Below are 13,816 nucleotides of genomic sequence, written 5' to 3' on the forward strand. Positions count from 1 at the left end.
GAAACATTCCTTAACTAAAAAAATTCAATCAAGATTCATATTACTTACATTTTGGAGAAGGATTTTTAATACAGAATTTCCATCTGTGATATATTTAAATCCTAGGCCTCAGGCAGCAATTTCAGAAAAGGGCCTCCTTTACCCTTTATTAGATGCAAAATAAATAGTCCACTTTGACAGGGCGGGGCCTTTGTCTTACTTTCCCACTCCTGAAAAATGTAAGTGTTGGTTCTGCCATTCCTGAAATCCACCGGCTACTTCAATTCTTGCACAGCAAACTCTGTTACTGACATCAAAATGGTTATTGCAACTTCAAGTAACTGAATTATTTTGTAACTACTTGTTTTCACTTAAAAAACAGGAGAATGGTCAGCTGCCCAAAAAGAGGCCTGCAGTGAGTAAGTGAAAAGCTATCAACATCGAAATACAACACTCTTTCTTGATCTAGTTTGACGCCTTAACAAAGACAGGTTTTGCTATTTAGGACCGCTCAGCCATCTTGACTGAATACATTAAGAGGTAGTCCTCTACCTGCTTATTGCCAAGGTACTTTAATACTGACTTCTAAGTTGATGTACAAATCCCAACATATTTTTCAACAGAGGCCTAACATGCTTAAACTGCCTATCAATAGAGATCAACACTTAAGAAGCGGAAAGAACACGTATTTTACACGCACACTTTATTGTGCATTCTTCCAGTCCTAAAGAAGGGGGAGGTTCTGTGTAAAAGCTTAAAACTTTATTTCATATTTTTCATGACCTGTAGCATGCATTTAGCCTTTGGGGAGTGTTTGTGTGGAACTAAGGCCCACTCTTGAATGGTTGAGTGTATACATTTAACAGTACGTGGTAGATTGGCTGCTCTGAGGATTGCCTTTAAAAAAAAGTAAAGTGAAAAATAGACAAAGAAATCTATAACCTTAGCTGTCTTTCATATTTGTTTTTGACTGTTCTTGAACCAGCTCCGAGCCAGTGACAAGAATTTTGAAAAGATGCACCTGAAACAGTATCTCCCGGCAGGCTGCATTTGCCAACCAGCTTTATTCCTGCTTTCCAGCGGCGAAGGCGCAGCAGCAGCACTGGGAGCCAGCGCGAGCCTCCCCGGCAGGCAGCCGCGGCGGCGGCACCGGCACCAGCGCAGTTTCCCCTCTCCCCAGCCCTGACTCTACGCGCACATGCGCACTGCGCCCGCAGCCCTGGACCATTTGTCAGGACTACTCGTGAGACGGAGAAAAAAAAAGAGAAATTTTGGGGGTAAGAAGCGGTTGATCGGATCTAATCTCTAATTAATCTGAAGATGTGTCCTTGCAAAAGACACTCATTTATTTTTCTGGGTGAGGATGAAAGTTAAGAGACCTACAGAGAGAAGGAAGCGCACCCTCGTCTTGTGAAACAGATCAGGGGAGGGGAAAGGACAGAAGGGGTTTCTCCCCCACTTCTCTGCGCCTCTGGGAAAGAGGAGAAAACTTAATCCTGGGGAAAAAAGTGGGCAAGTGACTCGGAAACGGCTGGAAGGGGAGTCTCTGGGCATCTCACTCTGAAGTAGTGAGTGCGAGTGTGAAAGAGGAACAAAAGAGAGAGAAAAGAGAAAGGAAAAAATGGGGGGAGGAGAGACTTGTATTTTTTTCTTTGCGCGCACACGGGGAAGGGTGTGTGGGGCCGTGCGGAAGGGAGCCGGGGCGAGGCGGCCGCGTCGGGCTCGCCGGCGCGCAGGCGGCGGGATGCGTGTGGGCCCCCTCCTCCTCGCCCCCCAGCTTGTCACTTTGGTCGCTTTCATGACACCGGGCGCGGGGTGGGGGAGCGCGGTGGCGCCGGGCTCCGCCGGGGTGCGTGCCCGAGTGGGCGCCGCGGAGCCGCAGCTCTGGCGGCGAGCGCGGCCGCCGAGGCGGGGGGCGCCGGCGGGGGTGGCCGGGGCCGCGGATCGGTGCGGCGGGAGGCGCGAGCCCCGCGCGCCGCCCCTGCGGCCCCCTCCGCCCGTGTGGCCTTTGTGCCGGGCGCGCACCGGAGAGCGAGCGAGCGAGCGAGCGCGAGAAGTACAAGTACGGGAGACCGAGGCAGTGGGAAAAGAGGCCGGGCCACTTTCTCTCCGCTCGGGCTGCGGAGAATGAACTGGTTGAATGTGCAGGCGCGTCTCCCCGGCGTGTGCTGTGTGTGCGCGGCGGAAGGGCCTCCCCGACTCCCACCGCGCACACGCACACTCACACGCACGCACACACTCACGGACCCGCGGCAGGGCTCGGCGGCCGAGAGTTTGCATTTTCTTCCTCGCCACCTCCCCCTTCCCGACCGACTGTGTGAGAATTTCATATAGATCAGCTCCAATTTCCGCCATTTTGGGAAAGTTGCACAAAAATAAACCCTCCGGTTTATTTCTGCCCGAGGCAGGAAAGTGCTTCGGGAAGCTAGGCGGAGCGGGCCCGCTGCGGCCGTCCGCGCGGGGGAGGGCGCGGGCCGAGGGCCCGGCCGGGAGCCCGCGCCGTCGCGGCGTTCGCCCCGCGCTGCTGCAGCGCCGGCCCGGGTGCGGGCGCGGGCGTGTGTCGGGAGGCGGCGGCGGCGGCGGCGGCAGCGGTAGCGGCGGGCGGTGGCGGCGGGCTGTGTGGGGGCAGGCGCGGGGCTGCTTTTCCTGCAACTTGTTTACGTCGTCTTTATATTGGGGAGGCAAAAAGGGGTCCGAGGCGGGCCGCCGCCCGCCTTGCGCCGCGTGCGTGTGCCTTTCCGGAATAATGGGTTTTGCACACTCGCGTCCTGGGCCCGGCGGGCCGTGCTCGCGCCGCCGCGGCCGGGCGGGGGGAAGTAGAGGCCGGCGGGGGTGGGGATCGGGAAGCGCAGGAGCCGAGGCATCCGCCGCGCGCTCGGTGAGCTGGTGTGGGGGGAGATGGAGGAAAACTTGTGAGTCCTGGAGGAGGGGGCTAGGGGACGGGGGACGGTGGCACGGGCAGGGGGGGGCACAACTTTTGTGTGGTGGCAAAACTTTAATTGCCACAAAGAAAAAAGGCCCTATAATCCTCCCCCCACCCTTTCTGGTTAAAGCACGGCCCATAGCGCGACCGTGAGAGAAAGTTTAAAAGCGGGCGGTTTCCTCCCCGCGTAGCCTGCGGACTGGTGGGGGTATCTTTTCGTCCGTCTGCGCTCGGAGAAAGGTGGGGGTAACAAGCCGTCCTCTGGGGTCGCGAACACCGTGGCGCTTTACCCCACCCTTACACGGGGAGACGAAGGTAAACGTCGCTTCGGTTTCCCTCCCTCCCCACCGCTTCCTTTTCCTCCCCCTCCCCGCCGATTTTTTGAGGGGACCCAAAAAACGGAGTCTCTTTCCTTATGCAACTTCCTCGGACGCTGTAAGTCTGCCCTTCCCCCTCCCTGCATCCCTTGGCCGGTTCCTTAACCACCTCGGGTCTACCGCCAGAAAAATGCATTAGAGATCATTCAAAGCGCACAAAAACAAAAATAGATTTTTAATTGTTCTAAGTTTAAGTTAAGGAAAACAGATGAGAAATAAGAATGGGGGGGGCGCGCGATTGGGGCGAGTGCCTTGAATTTTAATTTTGGTTTTCCTAGAACGTTGTTTGTAATATGTTTATTGGTTTGGGGAGCCCGAGAGTCTCTCTACTGGCTAGCTCGGTCGCGTGGATTTTTGCGCAAGTTTTTAGAAAAACACTGACTCTAGTAGAGCATTTCTCCGGAAAGTTTCAAGTGCAGCAAAATAGCGAACGTGCAAAACTGGCCAAGGGGAGACCTCTAGTGGTTGAACGCATCTTTAAGTTCGGAAGGCCGAAAGCAAAGTTTGGCCTTTACTTGTAGCTACGTAGTCGGTTCAGACGTGGAAGTAATTAGAGGACCTGAGTGAGCGGCCAGATGTTGAGTGAAAGGATGCTGATCAGAAATGGAAAGTGTAGTGTGTCCGAGAGCAAATGAGCTCTAAAGACGCGGACCCCGTAACTTCATCCTCCATTGCTTACATGGGAGAGGCACTGTGTTTTTATTCTGGGACTTCAGTTTAGTCACTCCCTGAATTAGAAATAATTGTTTTCGTATTTATTGTCGTCTACACACTTATCAGCCTTTAATCAGGAGACACAGCGGATATTTTCAGTTTGAATGTTAATAAAAATACTGATATGTATGTAAAGGTTTGAACCAATGAAAAAGACTTAGTTGAAGTGTGCCTTTTATATGAGTTGATCGTTTTATTCTCTAGTAAATATTATTTAACTCTGGTGTTTAGTCATAAAATAAATAGTCCGTTTTCGTTTTAAGAGTATAATTTTGTGTTACTGGGTAAAACATTTGTGTATACTTTGTATAATGTTATTTAAACACTTAAAGCTATGGACAAAAACTGCTTACATAATATCTATTCTGTTATCATTGTTCTGTAAAACAGCTCTAATTTTAAAGATAAAAGCAGTGAGAGAGACTAAAGTTGAATCAGATGATCCCTTTATCCGCTTTTCATGGAACAGGAGAAACTTTAATGGGGAAACTTGGGAAAGGGGAATGACAGAAATGGTAAAATCCATTTCCCTCCATCCAGGACTAGTTTAATTTATTATACTGAGTGATCTTGTGTGAAAGTACGCAGTAAGTCAGTGACTCAGAACTTTCTCATTGTGAGTGGTGGACTTGAAGACTTCTTTTCAATGATAGTGCTTTGATTTTTTTTTTTTTTTTTACCTTTCTTTTCTTTAAATCTGTGCTAGACTTTCCAGAGAAGTCTTGGGAGTGAGCAGCAGTCATAAAGACCATCAGATAATCATTTCCTCATCGCCACTAGGTAAGATTTGCTTTTGGAAGAAATTGCTTGATGTGTTTACAAGTGTTAAAGGCTGTGTTTGGGGATCAGGAAGAAGGAGCGCGTGGGGACAGGGCTGGCAGGAGCACACCATTTTATGGGGGCTGCACTGGGTGCACGGAAGTCTTGGCACCGACTGAACCTGGAGTAAAACGTTGGGAAAAGTTATGAGACTGTCCTCAAAAATCTTTGTAGGATTCGGACTGAATCTCCTACCAGATTCTTGTTTTTTCTTTTTTATTGAATTTATTGGGGTGACATTGGTTTATAAAATTATACAGGTTTCAGGGAACAAGTCTGTAATACGCCCTTTCTATGTTGTATTGCATGTTCACTATCTCAAGTCAAACCCCAAACCCCACCTTCCTGCTGGTAACCACCGTACTGTTGTCTGTGTCTCTGAGTTTTTTACTTTTTCTTTTTTCTTTCTTGCTTAATCTCTTCACTTTTTTTACCAGCCCTGCAATGCCCCCCCACCCCCGACAGCTATCAGCCTGTTCTCTATCCATGAGTTCTTAGCAGATTCATAATGAGAATTTTAATTGCACCTGTTTTCTACTGAAAAAAAAATGGGAAAACTAGAACAAAGCAATTGTAAATTAGCATACCTGTTGTATAAGTACACAATGATATCAGTGATTCTGGAACTTGGTAAAAATTTGTAGGTAAATTTTACAGCCAGCGCTTTGGGAGTATTTAACTCATGTGGTTTAAATCCAACATGGGTGACTTATGCCAGATACCATGTCATAGGGTTGTAGTGCGTTTTCTTTGTACTAGCATAGACTGGTCAACTTTCAAACTGTAGCTTCACAGGGAAAACAGCTGTTGACCATTAAGATCGCTTTGGCAATTTTGGAGGGTGCTGGTTTGTCCTCAGTGATCCAGGATCTATCTTCAGGACAATGGTGATTCTCAGGCGCATGCGCCATCCCTCACTTGGGTACAGCATTGAAATATATTTGGGCTACTCTAGTGCTTTCTACTATTTACATCTTTTTCTTTTCCCCCCTTTAATCCTTTCCTTCTGCCTTTCTGCTGCTTTTTTCCTTCTCTTGAGTATTAAGAGTTGCTGATGTTGTTTGGCAAAAGCAAAAGAAAACAAAATAAATTAGCCTTACGTTTTATGAGGAAGACTATTAATCCTCATGGGTTATAATACAACCTTTATATTATAGCCAGGATAGGTGTGGTCTAGATGTCAAAACTGAATAACTACTGATATAAAAATGATTGTCAACAGGAGTCTATTGTTATTTTCTGCTTGTGAATCATCTTGAATAATGTTGCCAGCAAACTAAATAGATGTGGTCCATGTGCATCATGCAGCAGAGACAGTGGAGCAGGATGAACTACAAGAACATCACACAGACAGAAGTGGAGTTCAACTAGAGTAATGTGTTTCCCAGGCTGGGGAGTGTTGTGTTTAGACACGCTGAGTGGAATTCAGCAATTTTTTCCCCCTTCATTTGTGGAGTCATTGAGGTTGTAGGTAAGAGTGCCAGAATAGGAATCAGAAGATAATTTAGTCACTAAAGACCTTGCTTAAGTTCCTTCACCTCTTTCAGCCTCCATTTCCCCATGTGGAAACTGGGAGCAATAAAGCTTGTCTTTCTTTGTTGAAAGGATCAAATAAAACAAAATTTGGAGAACTGTGAAGAATTACCATATTTTGCCATGTATAATGTGCTCTCTTTGGCCCAAAATTTTGAGGGAAAAATAAGGATGTACATTATACATGGGTAGTACTAATTCTGTCTATAGAAATGTTTCTAATTTTTTTATTTATGCTTATGCATTAAAAGTGTAACTGTAGAAAGCAATAACAATATCCATATACAAAATAATACCGTGGAATATACTAGGTTTCATATATAAATACAAAAAATTGAGTTAAAAATTGAAAGATTTTTTCCCCTGGAAGTTTGGGCCAGAAACATGGGTGTGCAGTATACACAGGAGCACATTATAGACTGCAAAATATGGTAATTCAAATGTTTGGTATTCATTTTACTATTTTACGTTAGCTATGCTTTGTAAAGGGCGAAGGTAGGTTGTTCAGGACAGAACAGAGTGATTTAATTCCTGGCTAAAATTATTAGATTGGTTTCTGGTGTATATATTATATGGACTGTCACAATACTTTCAGAGGATAGTATTTTTTAGGGAAAAAGTAGTTTATATTTTATAGTATTATTGGCTTTTTGAGAGAAGGGACTGTGTTTTAACATAGTGCTGAAGACAAACTGAAATTTATTTATCCCAAACTAGTCATTTAATAGGTAGGAGTAAATAAAATAAATACTTCAAATTTAAAATGATGCCTAATTGTGGAAATGGCAGGGTGGTAAAATTAGAAGGGTTGGTGTGAGGGGAATTCGTGTCCGGTAATTAATATTTTAGTTGCTGAAGTCTGCTGGGAAATGAGGATGAGAAAATAGGTAACTAGGATAGTAAGGATTTAGACCACATGGGGCAGGAAATGGACCCTGCAGGTGACTGTGGATTTAGGGAAAGATCCATGGAGGGCTCCCCTATCCCTATGGTTTGTGGACCCCTTTGCTGCTGTTTTCTAATTATTACCAACTCTCTTCTAGACAGAAAAAAAATGTCACAAGTACCATCATTATTTTCTATTGGATGATACTGAACTTGACAAACCCTGACATGTTTTAGTCCATCTCTCTTTTCTTATACATTATCTAATCAGTGTTCTAAGAATCCCCCCAAAAACCCAAAACCAAAAACGAATAGTGAAGAAGATACATATGTCCTGTTTAATTAGTCCCTGAGAAATTGGGGGTTATTTGTTGAATAATCTACACTGGTTGGTTTGGTAGTTTATTTCTAAGAAATATACTTGTGTATTTCGACCAAGGCTATTTATGGTAGATATTGTCAGGATGGGAAATTTATAAGAGAAGTTACATTATGTGGTGTGGGACAAAGGTACCCTTGGGGTCCCAAGGAAGGCAAACTTGAGTGGTTCCCCTTGGCAGTGTTTCTACTAGTTAACCAGTTTTTATTGAGTTCTTACAGTGCCAAACACTAAAAGACTAGGTGTTTGCCCTTGAGGAATTCCCTAGACCCTCACCCGAGGAGTAGACACAGCTCTGAGCTCTGCTAATGTGAGTATAACAGCCACACTTTGTGCCAGTAGAAAAGAATAAGGGCTGTAGCACTCCTGGGAGCCAGTGAGCCAGGAAACGTGAGTTCCAGAGTTAACCAGTGCAGGGCCGTGGCATATAACTGTATACACATAGCACAATGTGTTCCATTTCTGTTTTAATGCCTAGTCTTCAGAAATGAATAAGAATCTCTTCACCAACTGTCAAAGAATGCCTGAATTGTCAATCTGGTAAGGGCGATGGGTTTGGACTGATTCTTTTGTGCTTTGACTACGTTCACAAAGGTAACTCTGGAGAAGATCTACAACTTTCCTTCCTTACTTCCCTGTAAGGACTCATTACTCACAAGGATTTGAGAGATGGTGCATTTAAAGTAAACTATTTATCTGGGAGACACTATTTAAATAAAACTATTTGTGTGTTTGTTTACATATGCTATCTTGAAGTTCAGGGCCTCCTGAAGATGTATTTTGTAAAGGCTTCATTATCCAATGGGAATATTTGTGTTACCTCTCTACTTGTTACTAAGTTAAATCATTGCATTGAGATGAGATTATGAACTAGTTTCTATTCATTGCAGCATCAGCTATGCAGGCAGGAAGTAGATGGAAGCAAAACACCAGGAAAGGGTACCGTGAAATGTAACTGAGTTTGACTTATGAAGTCAGATTGGGAAAGACCTTCAGGAATTCCCTGTTTAGGAGACAGAGTGATTTGGTGGAAGAACAAGGACTTTTGAGAGGCACTTGAGCAAAGTTAGGTGATTTGATGAGCCTCTGAGAAGTAGACTTGGAATTAATGACTTGGGTAGTGACAGGAAGAATTACATGTGTATTATATGTAATAGTTAAGATGCCTTCTGTGTTATTCTTTCTGTAGTTAGTGTTTTGTGTCAGTCAGAAATGTTTATTGTGCATCTATTTTGTGTAAGTCTCTGTTGCGGGGAGTGCTTCACATAGCCAACACTTAGGAGAGGTTGAATGACTGTGCCTTGCCTCAGTGCATTTATAATCTGGCTGAGGAAGTAACCTAAACACATCTATTGGTAATTAACAAAACCAAACCGTGGCTCGCTGCTAGTGAGTGGTAGAGCTAAGTGCAGTAAGTACTATAGTGGTGTAGCTGCATATGGCATTTAAATGCATTTCTACAGTAGGACATGGGAGGTGGGGTGTCCTCTGCAAAACACTGTGAAATGTTGCTGTGGTAGGTGTAATTGTATATTGAATGCCTTCTGATTGTCATTAATCTAAGTACTTTATCCAACAAGTACTGAGTATCATCTATATGCCCAGGTACTGTTCTAGGCACTGAGCATTGTCTCAGATATTTGCACTAACCTTGGGAATTTGGTATTATTCTTTCTCTTTTAGAGCAAACTGGCCCTCAGAGACACTTAGTAACTTGTCTGAGTTCTTACCATGCAGTTTGAAGGGGTGGGACCATAGAAAATGATACTGGCTTATGGTCCCCCCAAAATAAGATAGTTTATTTGCTGAATGGGGCTAAAGGAAGAAAATGATTGTATTACAGCAGGTAGGTCAGAGGGGTTTTGCATGGATTTGCAACATAATTGCCAGACTAGCTATTCACTATCACCACTTTGCACACCTCACCATTTTATTGATTTTCTTAACAGTTCACTGGATGAAGAAGTAAACATCTACATGTCCTGGTTTTTGCACCTTGGAATATCTCAGACTTGCAGATACTTTAACTTGGCTATCGGTTTCATTTTAGATGATGCGTCACCTAGTGTGTAATGCACAGACAAGACTGGTTTCTGTTGTTACCCCTACTCCTTTTGAGCTGCTGCTTCTCCTGCCTCTTCTTTTCTATGTCTCAGATACACAGCACCCTCTCGTTGTCCAAAGTTTTTGACCCAAATAGGCCTGCCTTCCACTCTAAAGAGCATCTCCTTTCTTCCCAAGGGATTAAGCAAAAACAAAACAAAACAAAAATAGACACAGTATGGTGATTACCAGAGGGAAAAGGGGTGGGGGGAGGTAGAAGAGGGTAAAGGGGGGATAAGTGGTGATAGAAGACTTGGTTTGAGGTGGTGAACACGCAGTACAATATACAGATGATGTATTCTAGAATTATACGCCTGAAACCTACATAATTTTATAAACCAATGCCACCCCAATAAATTCAAATACAATAAAAAATTTTTTTTAAAAGAGTTGGATCATCCAGAGAATACCCAGAGATGCCATTGCTCGGAGAGTATCTCCCAGAACATTCTGAGAGCTGTTATTAACCAAATGCACCTTGGAAGAATTTAGTTCTATTCATACATTAGAGTGTATTTAGTTCAACACCTGGGAGGTGCTGGGTCCTAAAAGGAATGATTGTTTTGCTATGTGTTGATGTTTCTGATTTTCAAAATGGTACGTCCTAGAATATTTCTAAGTAATTTTCAGAATAATGAATTTTCTCTTATATATTGGTTTACTAAGATGAACAATAGGGAACAGGTATAAGAAGAAATAATGGGAAGAAATCTCTGTCTCTTTACTTTCCTTTTTTTTCTTTTTTAAACCAGTAATTGGGCAAAGACCAATTATTGAGTTATTCTGCAAAGAACACCTTGGTTTAGCTCATGGCTTTGAAATGATCACAAACTGTTAACAAAACATTATTCAGATTCCGTTTGGAAATTACTGGGTTTATTTATTTAGAAGCTTTAATTTGTTTTGTGTAGCAGGAGACCTGATAAGACAGTAGGGTTAGTTATCAAAAACTGTAAATCAGTCAGTAAATAAAAAGAATGGGACCTCAGTTTACCAAACTGAATTCAGAAGATGATGGAATTTACTCAGAAGCCAGGATTATAAAAGGAAAGAAGAAAGTTAAAATGAGGGATAGAGATAATCAGGAGAGGCCGGGAGCATGGGGAATGTACAGGAATCAAAATTTAAAAATGAAAACAGGGACTATGATATGACCAAGAATATATTCATCAGCAGTGCTGTAATTACTGTTATACTCTTTAACCAAAAGAGTATGCCCACGTTTACAAAGTGAAGTGAAGAGTCTCTTGATTCATTGGGTGGTTCTGTGTTGCAATAGTTGTTGTATAAATCTGTTATACAAGTTATGGTCCATCAGGAGAGCTTTATTATGATTTAGGATGCCATTGTATGCATTGATTATAGGGTAGACTATTTCTCCTTAATTGAAGCTCTTTTATCTACTAAGTTTTTTTGAGCACCTACTACGTGCCTGGCGTTTTCAAGATTAGACCACAGCTTTGTGTTATGTGTAATTTTATGGAATTAAACTAGTTCAGTTACTAGGTCATTTCAAGTAGGATTGTTCAGGCACCAAAATCAGTTGATTATTTTTCTCCATCTGTTACACAGATTGAACCCTGAATTGTGAATTGAAATTACTAAGTGGGCAGTCTGGTCTAGTTGTTAAATGATTTAAATAATTTACCCCATTGGTTTGTGGTCTTACTTAGTAGCTTTGAGGCCTAGCTGTTCACTCTATTGATAAGGAGTTTAGCAACCAGTGGTAATCAAGATAAGCCTGCAGACATGACTTCCATGAGTGACTAAATTTCTGATCAGATATACTTTATTACATGCAAAAGAGAAATCAAGTATAAATCTTTTAATTTAGTTCTGTGTTCTATAAAATATGAAGGAAAAATACTACTCTTAGCATTTAAAAAATATGAAATAAAATCAGAAAAAATAAGATACCACTTTTAGTTTTTTTTTAAGTTCAGGTTTATTTTGCATAAACATCAACATATCTGTACAAGACAGGTTCTTTTTCTTTTTAATGCCCTTTGAATCCTCTAATGGTGTAAAATTTCTGTTATTACCCTGCTAGGGTAGTGTGGTGATGATATGACAGTACTTTTCAAGCTATTTCTGTCTCAAATTGAGATATCATTATACTGTACATTGAAAATGAACTTCAAATAAAAGCATTTGATGAGAGTATATTAAATATGCCATAGGCCAATTTAATATCAGTTTGTGATTTCATTTTCTATGTACATTTTTTTTCTTGAAAGGCATTTTTCATTTTCTGTTTCTCGTTTAGAGGAAGTATGTAGGTTAGGCCACAGAATCTCAAATAATTCATCCTTCCGTACAGTAACAAACGGAAGGGCAGGAAGTTGAGATTTTGTAAATAAAGGTTGCCTTCAGTGATTACCCCTTTGCATATAATCTCCATAGCAGAAAAGGTAACAAATCAGATAAACATTGCTATGTTAAAAATAGGGTTGTTCTCATTAAAATAGGACCACTATATATGGGGGGGGGGCATTATATCAATAAGAAGGGACCATCATGATAACTGATTCCATTTTTAAAGGAAACATAGATTAGTTGTCACTTGGGTGTCTGCTATTTAGGGATAGTTTGTGTGTGTTCTTGATGGTACTAAGCTTTCAGTTCTCACATCAAAATGATCTAGAGTTTGCCTACCTAAAATCTATGAACTTGGGCCCCCGGGGCAAAATTTCACATCTCTCCACACAGATCTCTATTCTAATATGTCTGTGACTTAAAGAGTTCTTATCAGTCAGGTTGAGTAGAATATCAAAGCTCGTATCTGTCATGCTTGATTTGAAAGGAAAATTTTTCTTTGTAGCAATGTGTGTTTGTTGAGAGATGCTTCAAGTGTGAGTTTAGATTTTTCTCTTATCCTGTTGAATACGCCTGTTTAAGAGGCTTGAATTGAACTTCTTTTGATGTGTTCTCCACTGACACTTAAATAAGGAGTGTTTCTTGGAGCGGTAATGTTATGCTTCTGCCAAAGAGGTAAATAAATACTTAGCAGCTTAGTTGGTAGATAGAATTTTCACTGGAGAATATGAGATAGATGGACAAATGAAGATTTTTTTTCCTGATTTCCCGTCTCCCCAATCTGTTTCTAGGCAACTAGTCTTGCCGTTTCCCCCTTCTCTTTTACTTATTCACTTGATACATTTTATTGATACTTATTTTAGATACTCACAAAGAATAAAGAAATGAAGTCTCTTTCCTCTAAAGCCTCCTCTAAGTAGATGATCATGATACAATGTAATACATACTATTATAACGGGGTACACAATCTCTTTCCAGCCCTTCTTTCCCGGGCACGTCACTAACGCGTATTCCCGTACTCCTCATCCACAGCCAAGACTCTTACCTTAGTCATTCTGGGCCCTGCTTTGGGGAGGATCCATAGCTCTCATCTCTCTTTTTCCTGTCGGTCTCTTGCTGTACTCTCTCACCGTGTTTTCTGTCTGCGTCTGTACCAGGTTTTTGAAAGCAGGTTCTGGAACCAGAGTTGGTTCATGAGGAAGCTTTTATGCCTCCTCAGCAGAAATATCACAGTAAGATTGCCAGCGGCCTAGTCTTGGGTCGTGATTAGAGATTATGTCTTTCTTAGTTTTTTGGTTGTTAAAATGTTGTAAGAGCTTGGCAAAAGTGAGTAGTTACTGACTTTACATCAGTTTCCCAAGTTCATTTTGAAAATTTACTTGTCTGTGAAATTCCAGAGTCTTACCATTGTTCTCTTAACCCCTTGCTTTTCCCTGTCTTCGTTGCTGGACTCCTGAGAAATCAAATAGACTTTGTGGTGCAAAGGTATTGGCCTCTGCGCATTTATCTTTCCTCTGCCCTGCTGTGCTCCACACATCTGGTACACTGGTGTTGGGGGGATTGTGGACACTGGAGCACCCCTCATTTTCTTCAGGGTAATGGGAGCCATTATGGACTGAGCATCCACAGTGTGCAAAGCACTGTAACGTGTATAATTTTAAAAAATTAAACCTCTACAAAGTAGATATTCCCATCTCGTTTTTTCAGATGAAGGAGCTAAGTCTCAGGAGATGCTAGATGCCTTGCCCAAGATTATGCGCCTAGTAAATGTTAAAGCTGGGATTTAAA

The 13,816-nt window shown here is 42.4% G+C and overlaps 1 protein-coding gene across 10 annotated transcripts in view; it reads left to right on the forward strand.

Moving 5' to 3' along the window:
* The first annotated feature begins 1,157 nt into the window (after nucleotides 1-1,157).
* Nucleotides 1,158-13,816, forward strand: part of L3MBTL3 (L3MBTL histone methyl-lysine binding protein 3) — a 97,796-nt gene continuing 85,137 nt past the window's right edge. For 4 of the 10 annotated variants that reach the window (XM_036024696.1, XM_028509354.2, XM_036024702.1 and 1 more), the window contains exons 1-2: nucleotides 1,158-1,256; nucleotides 4,700-4,773. The gene's annotated coding sequence lies outside the window, so the exon portion shown is untranslated. The other 6 variants (XM_036024701.1, XM_036024697.1, XM_036024698.1 and 3 more) reach the window with 6 other exon arrangements.

The sequence above is a fragment of the Phyllostomus discolor genome, chromosome 4, assembly GCF_004126475.2.
Source record: "Phyllostomus discolor isolate MPI-MPIP mPhyDis1 chromosome 4, mPhyDis1.pri.v3, whole genome shotgun sequence".
In the NCBI taxonomy this organism is placed as follows: Eukaryota; Metazoa; Chordata; class Mammalia; order Chiroptera; family Phyllostomidae; genus Phyllostomus; species Phyllostomus discolor.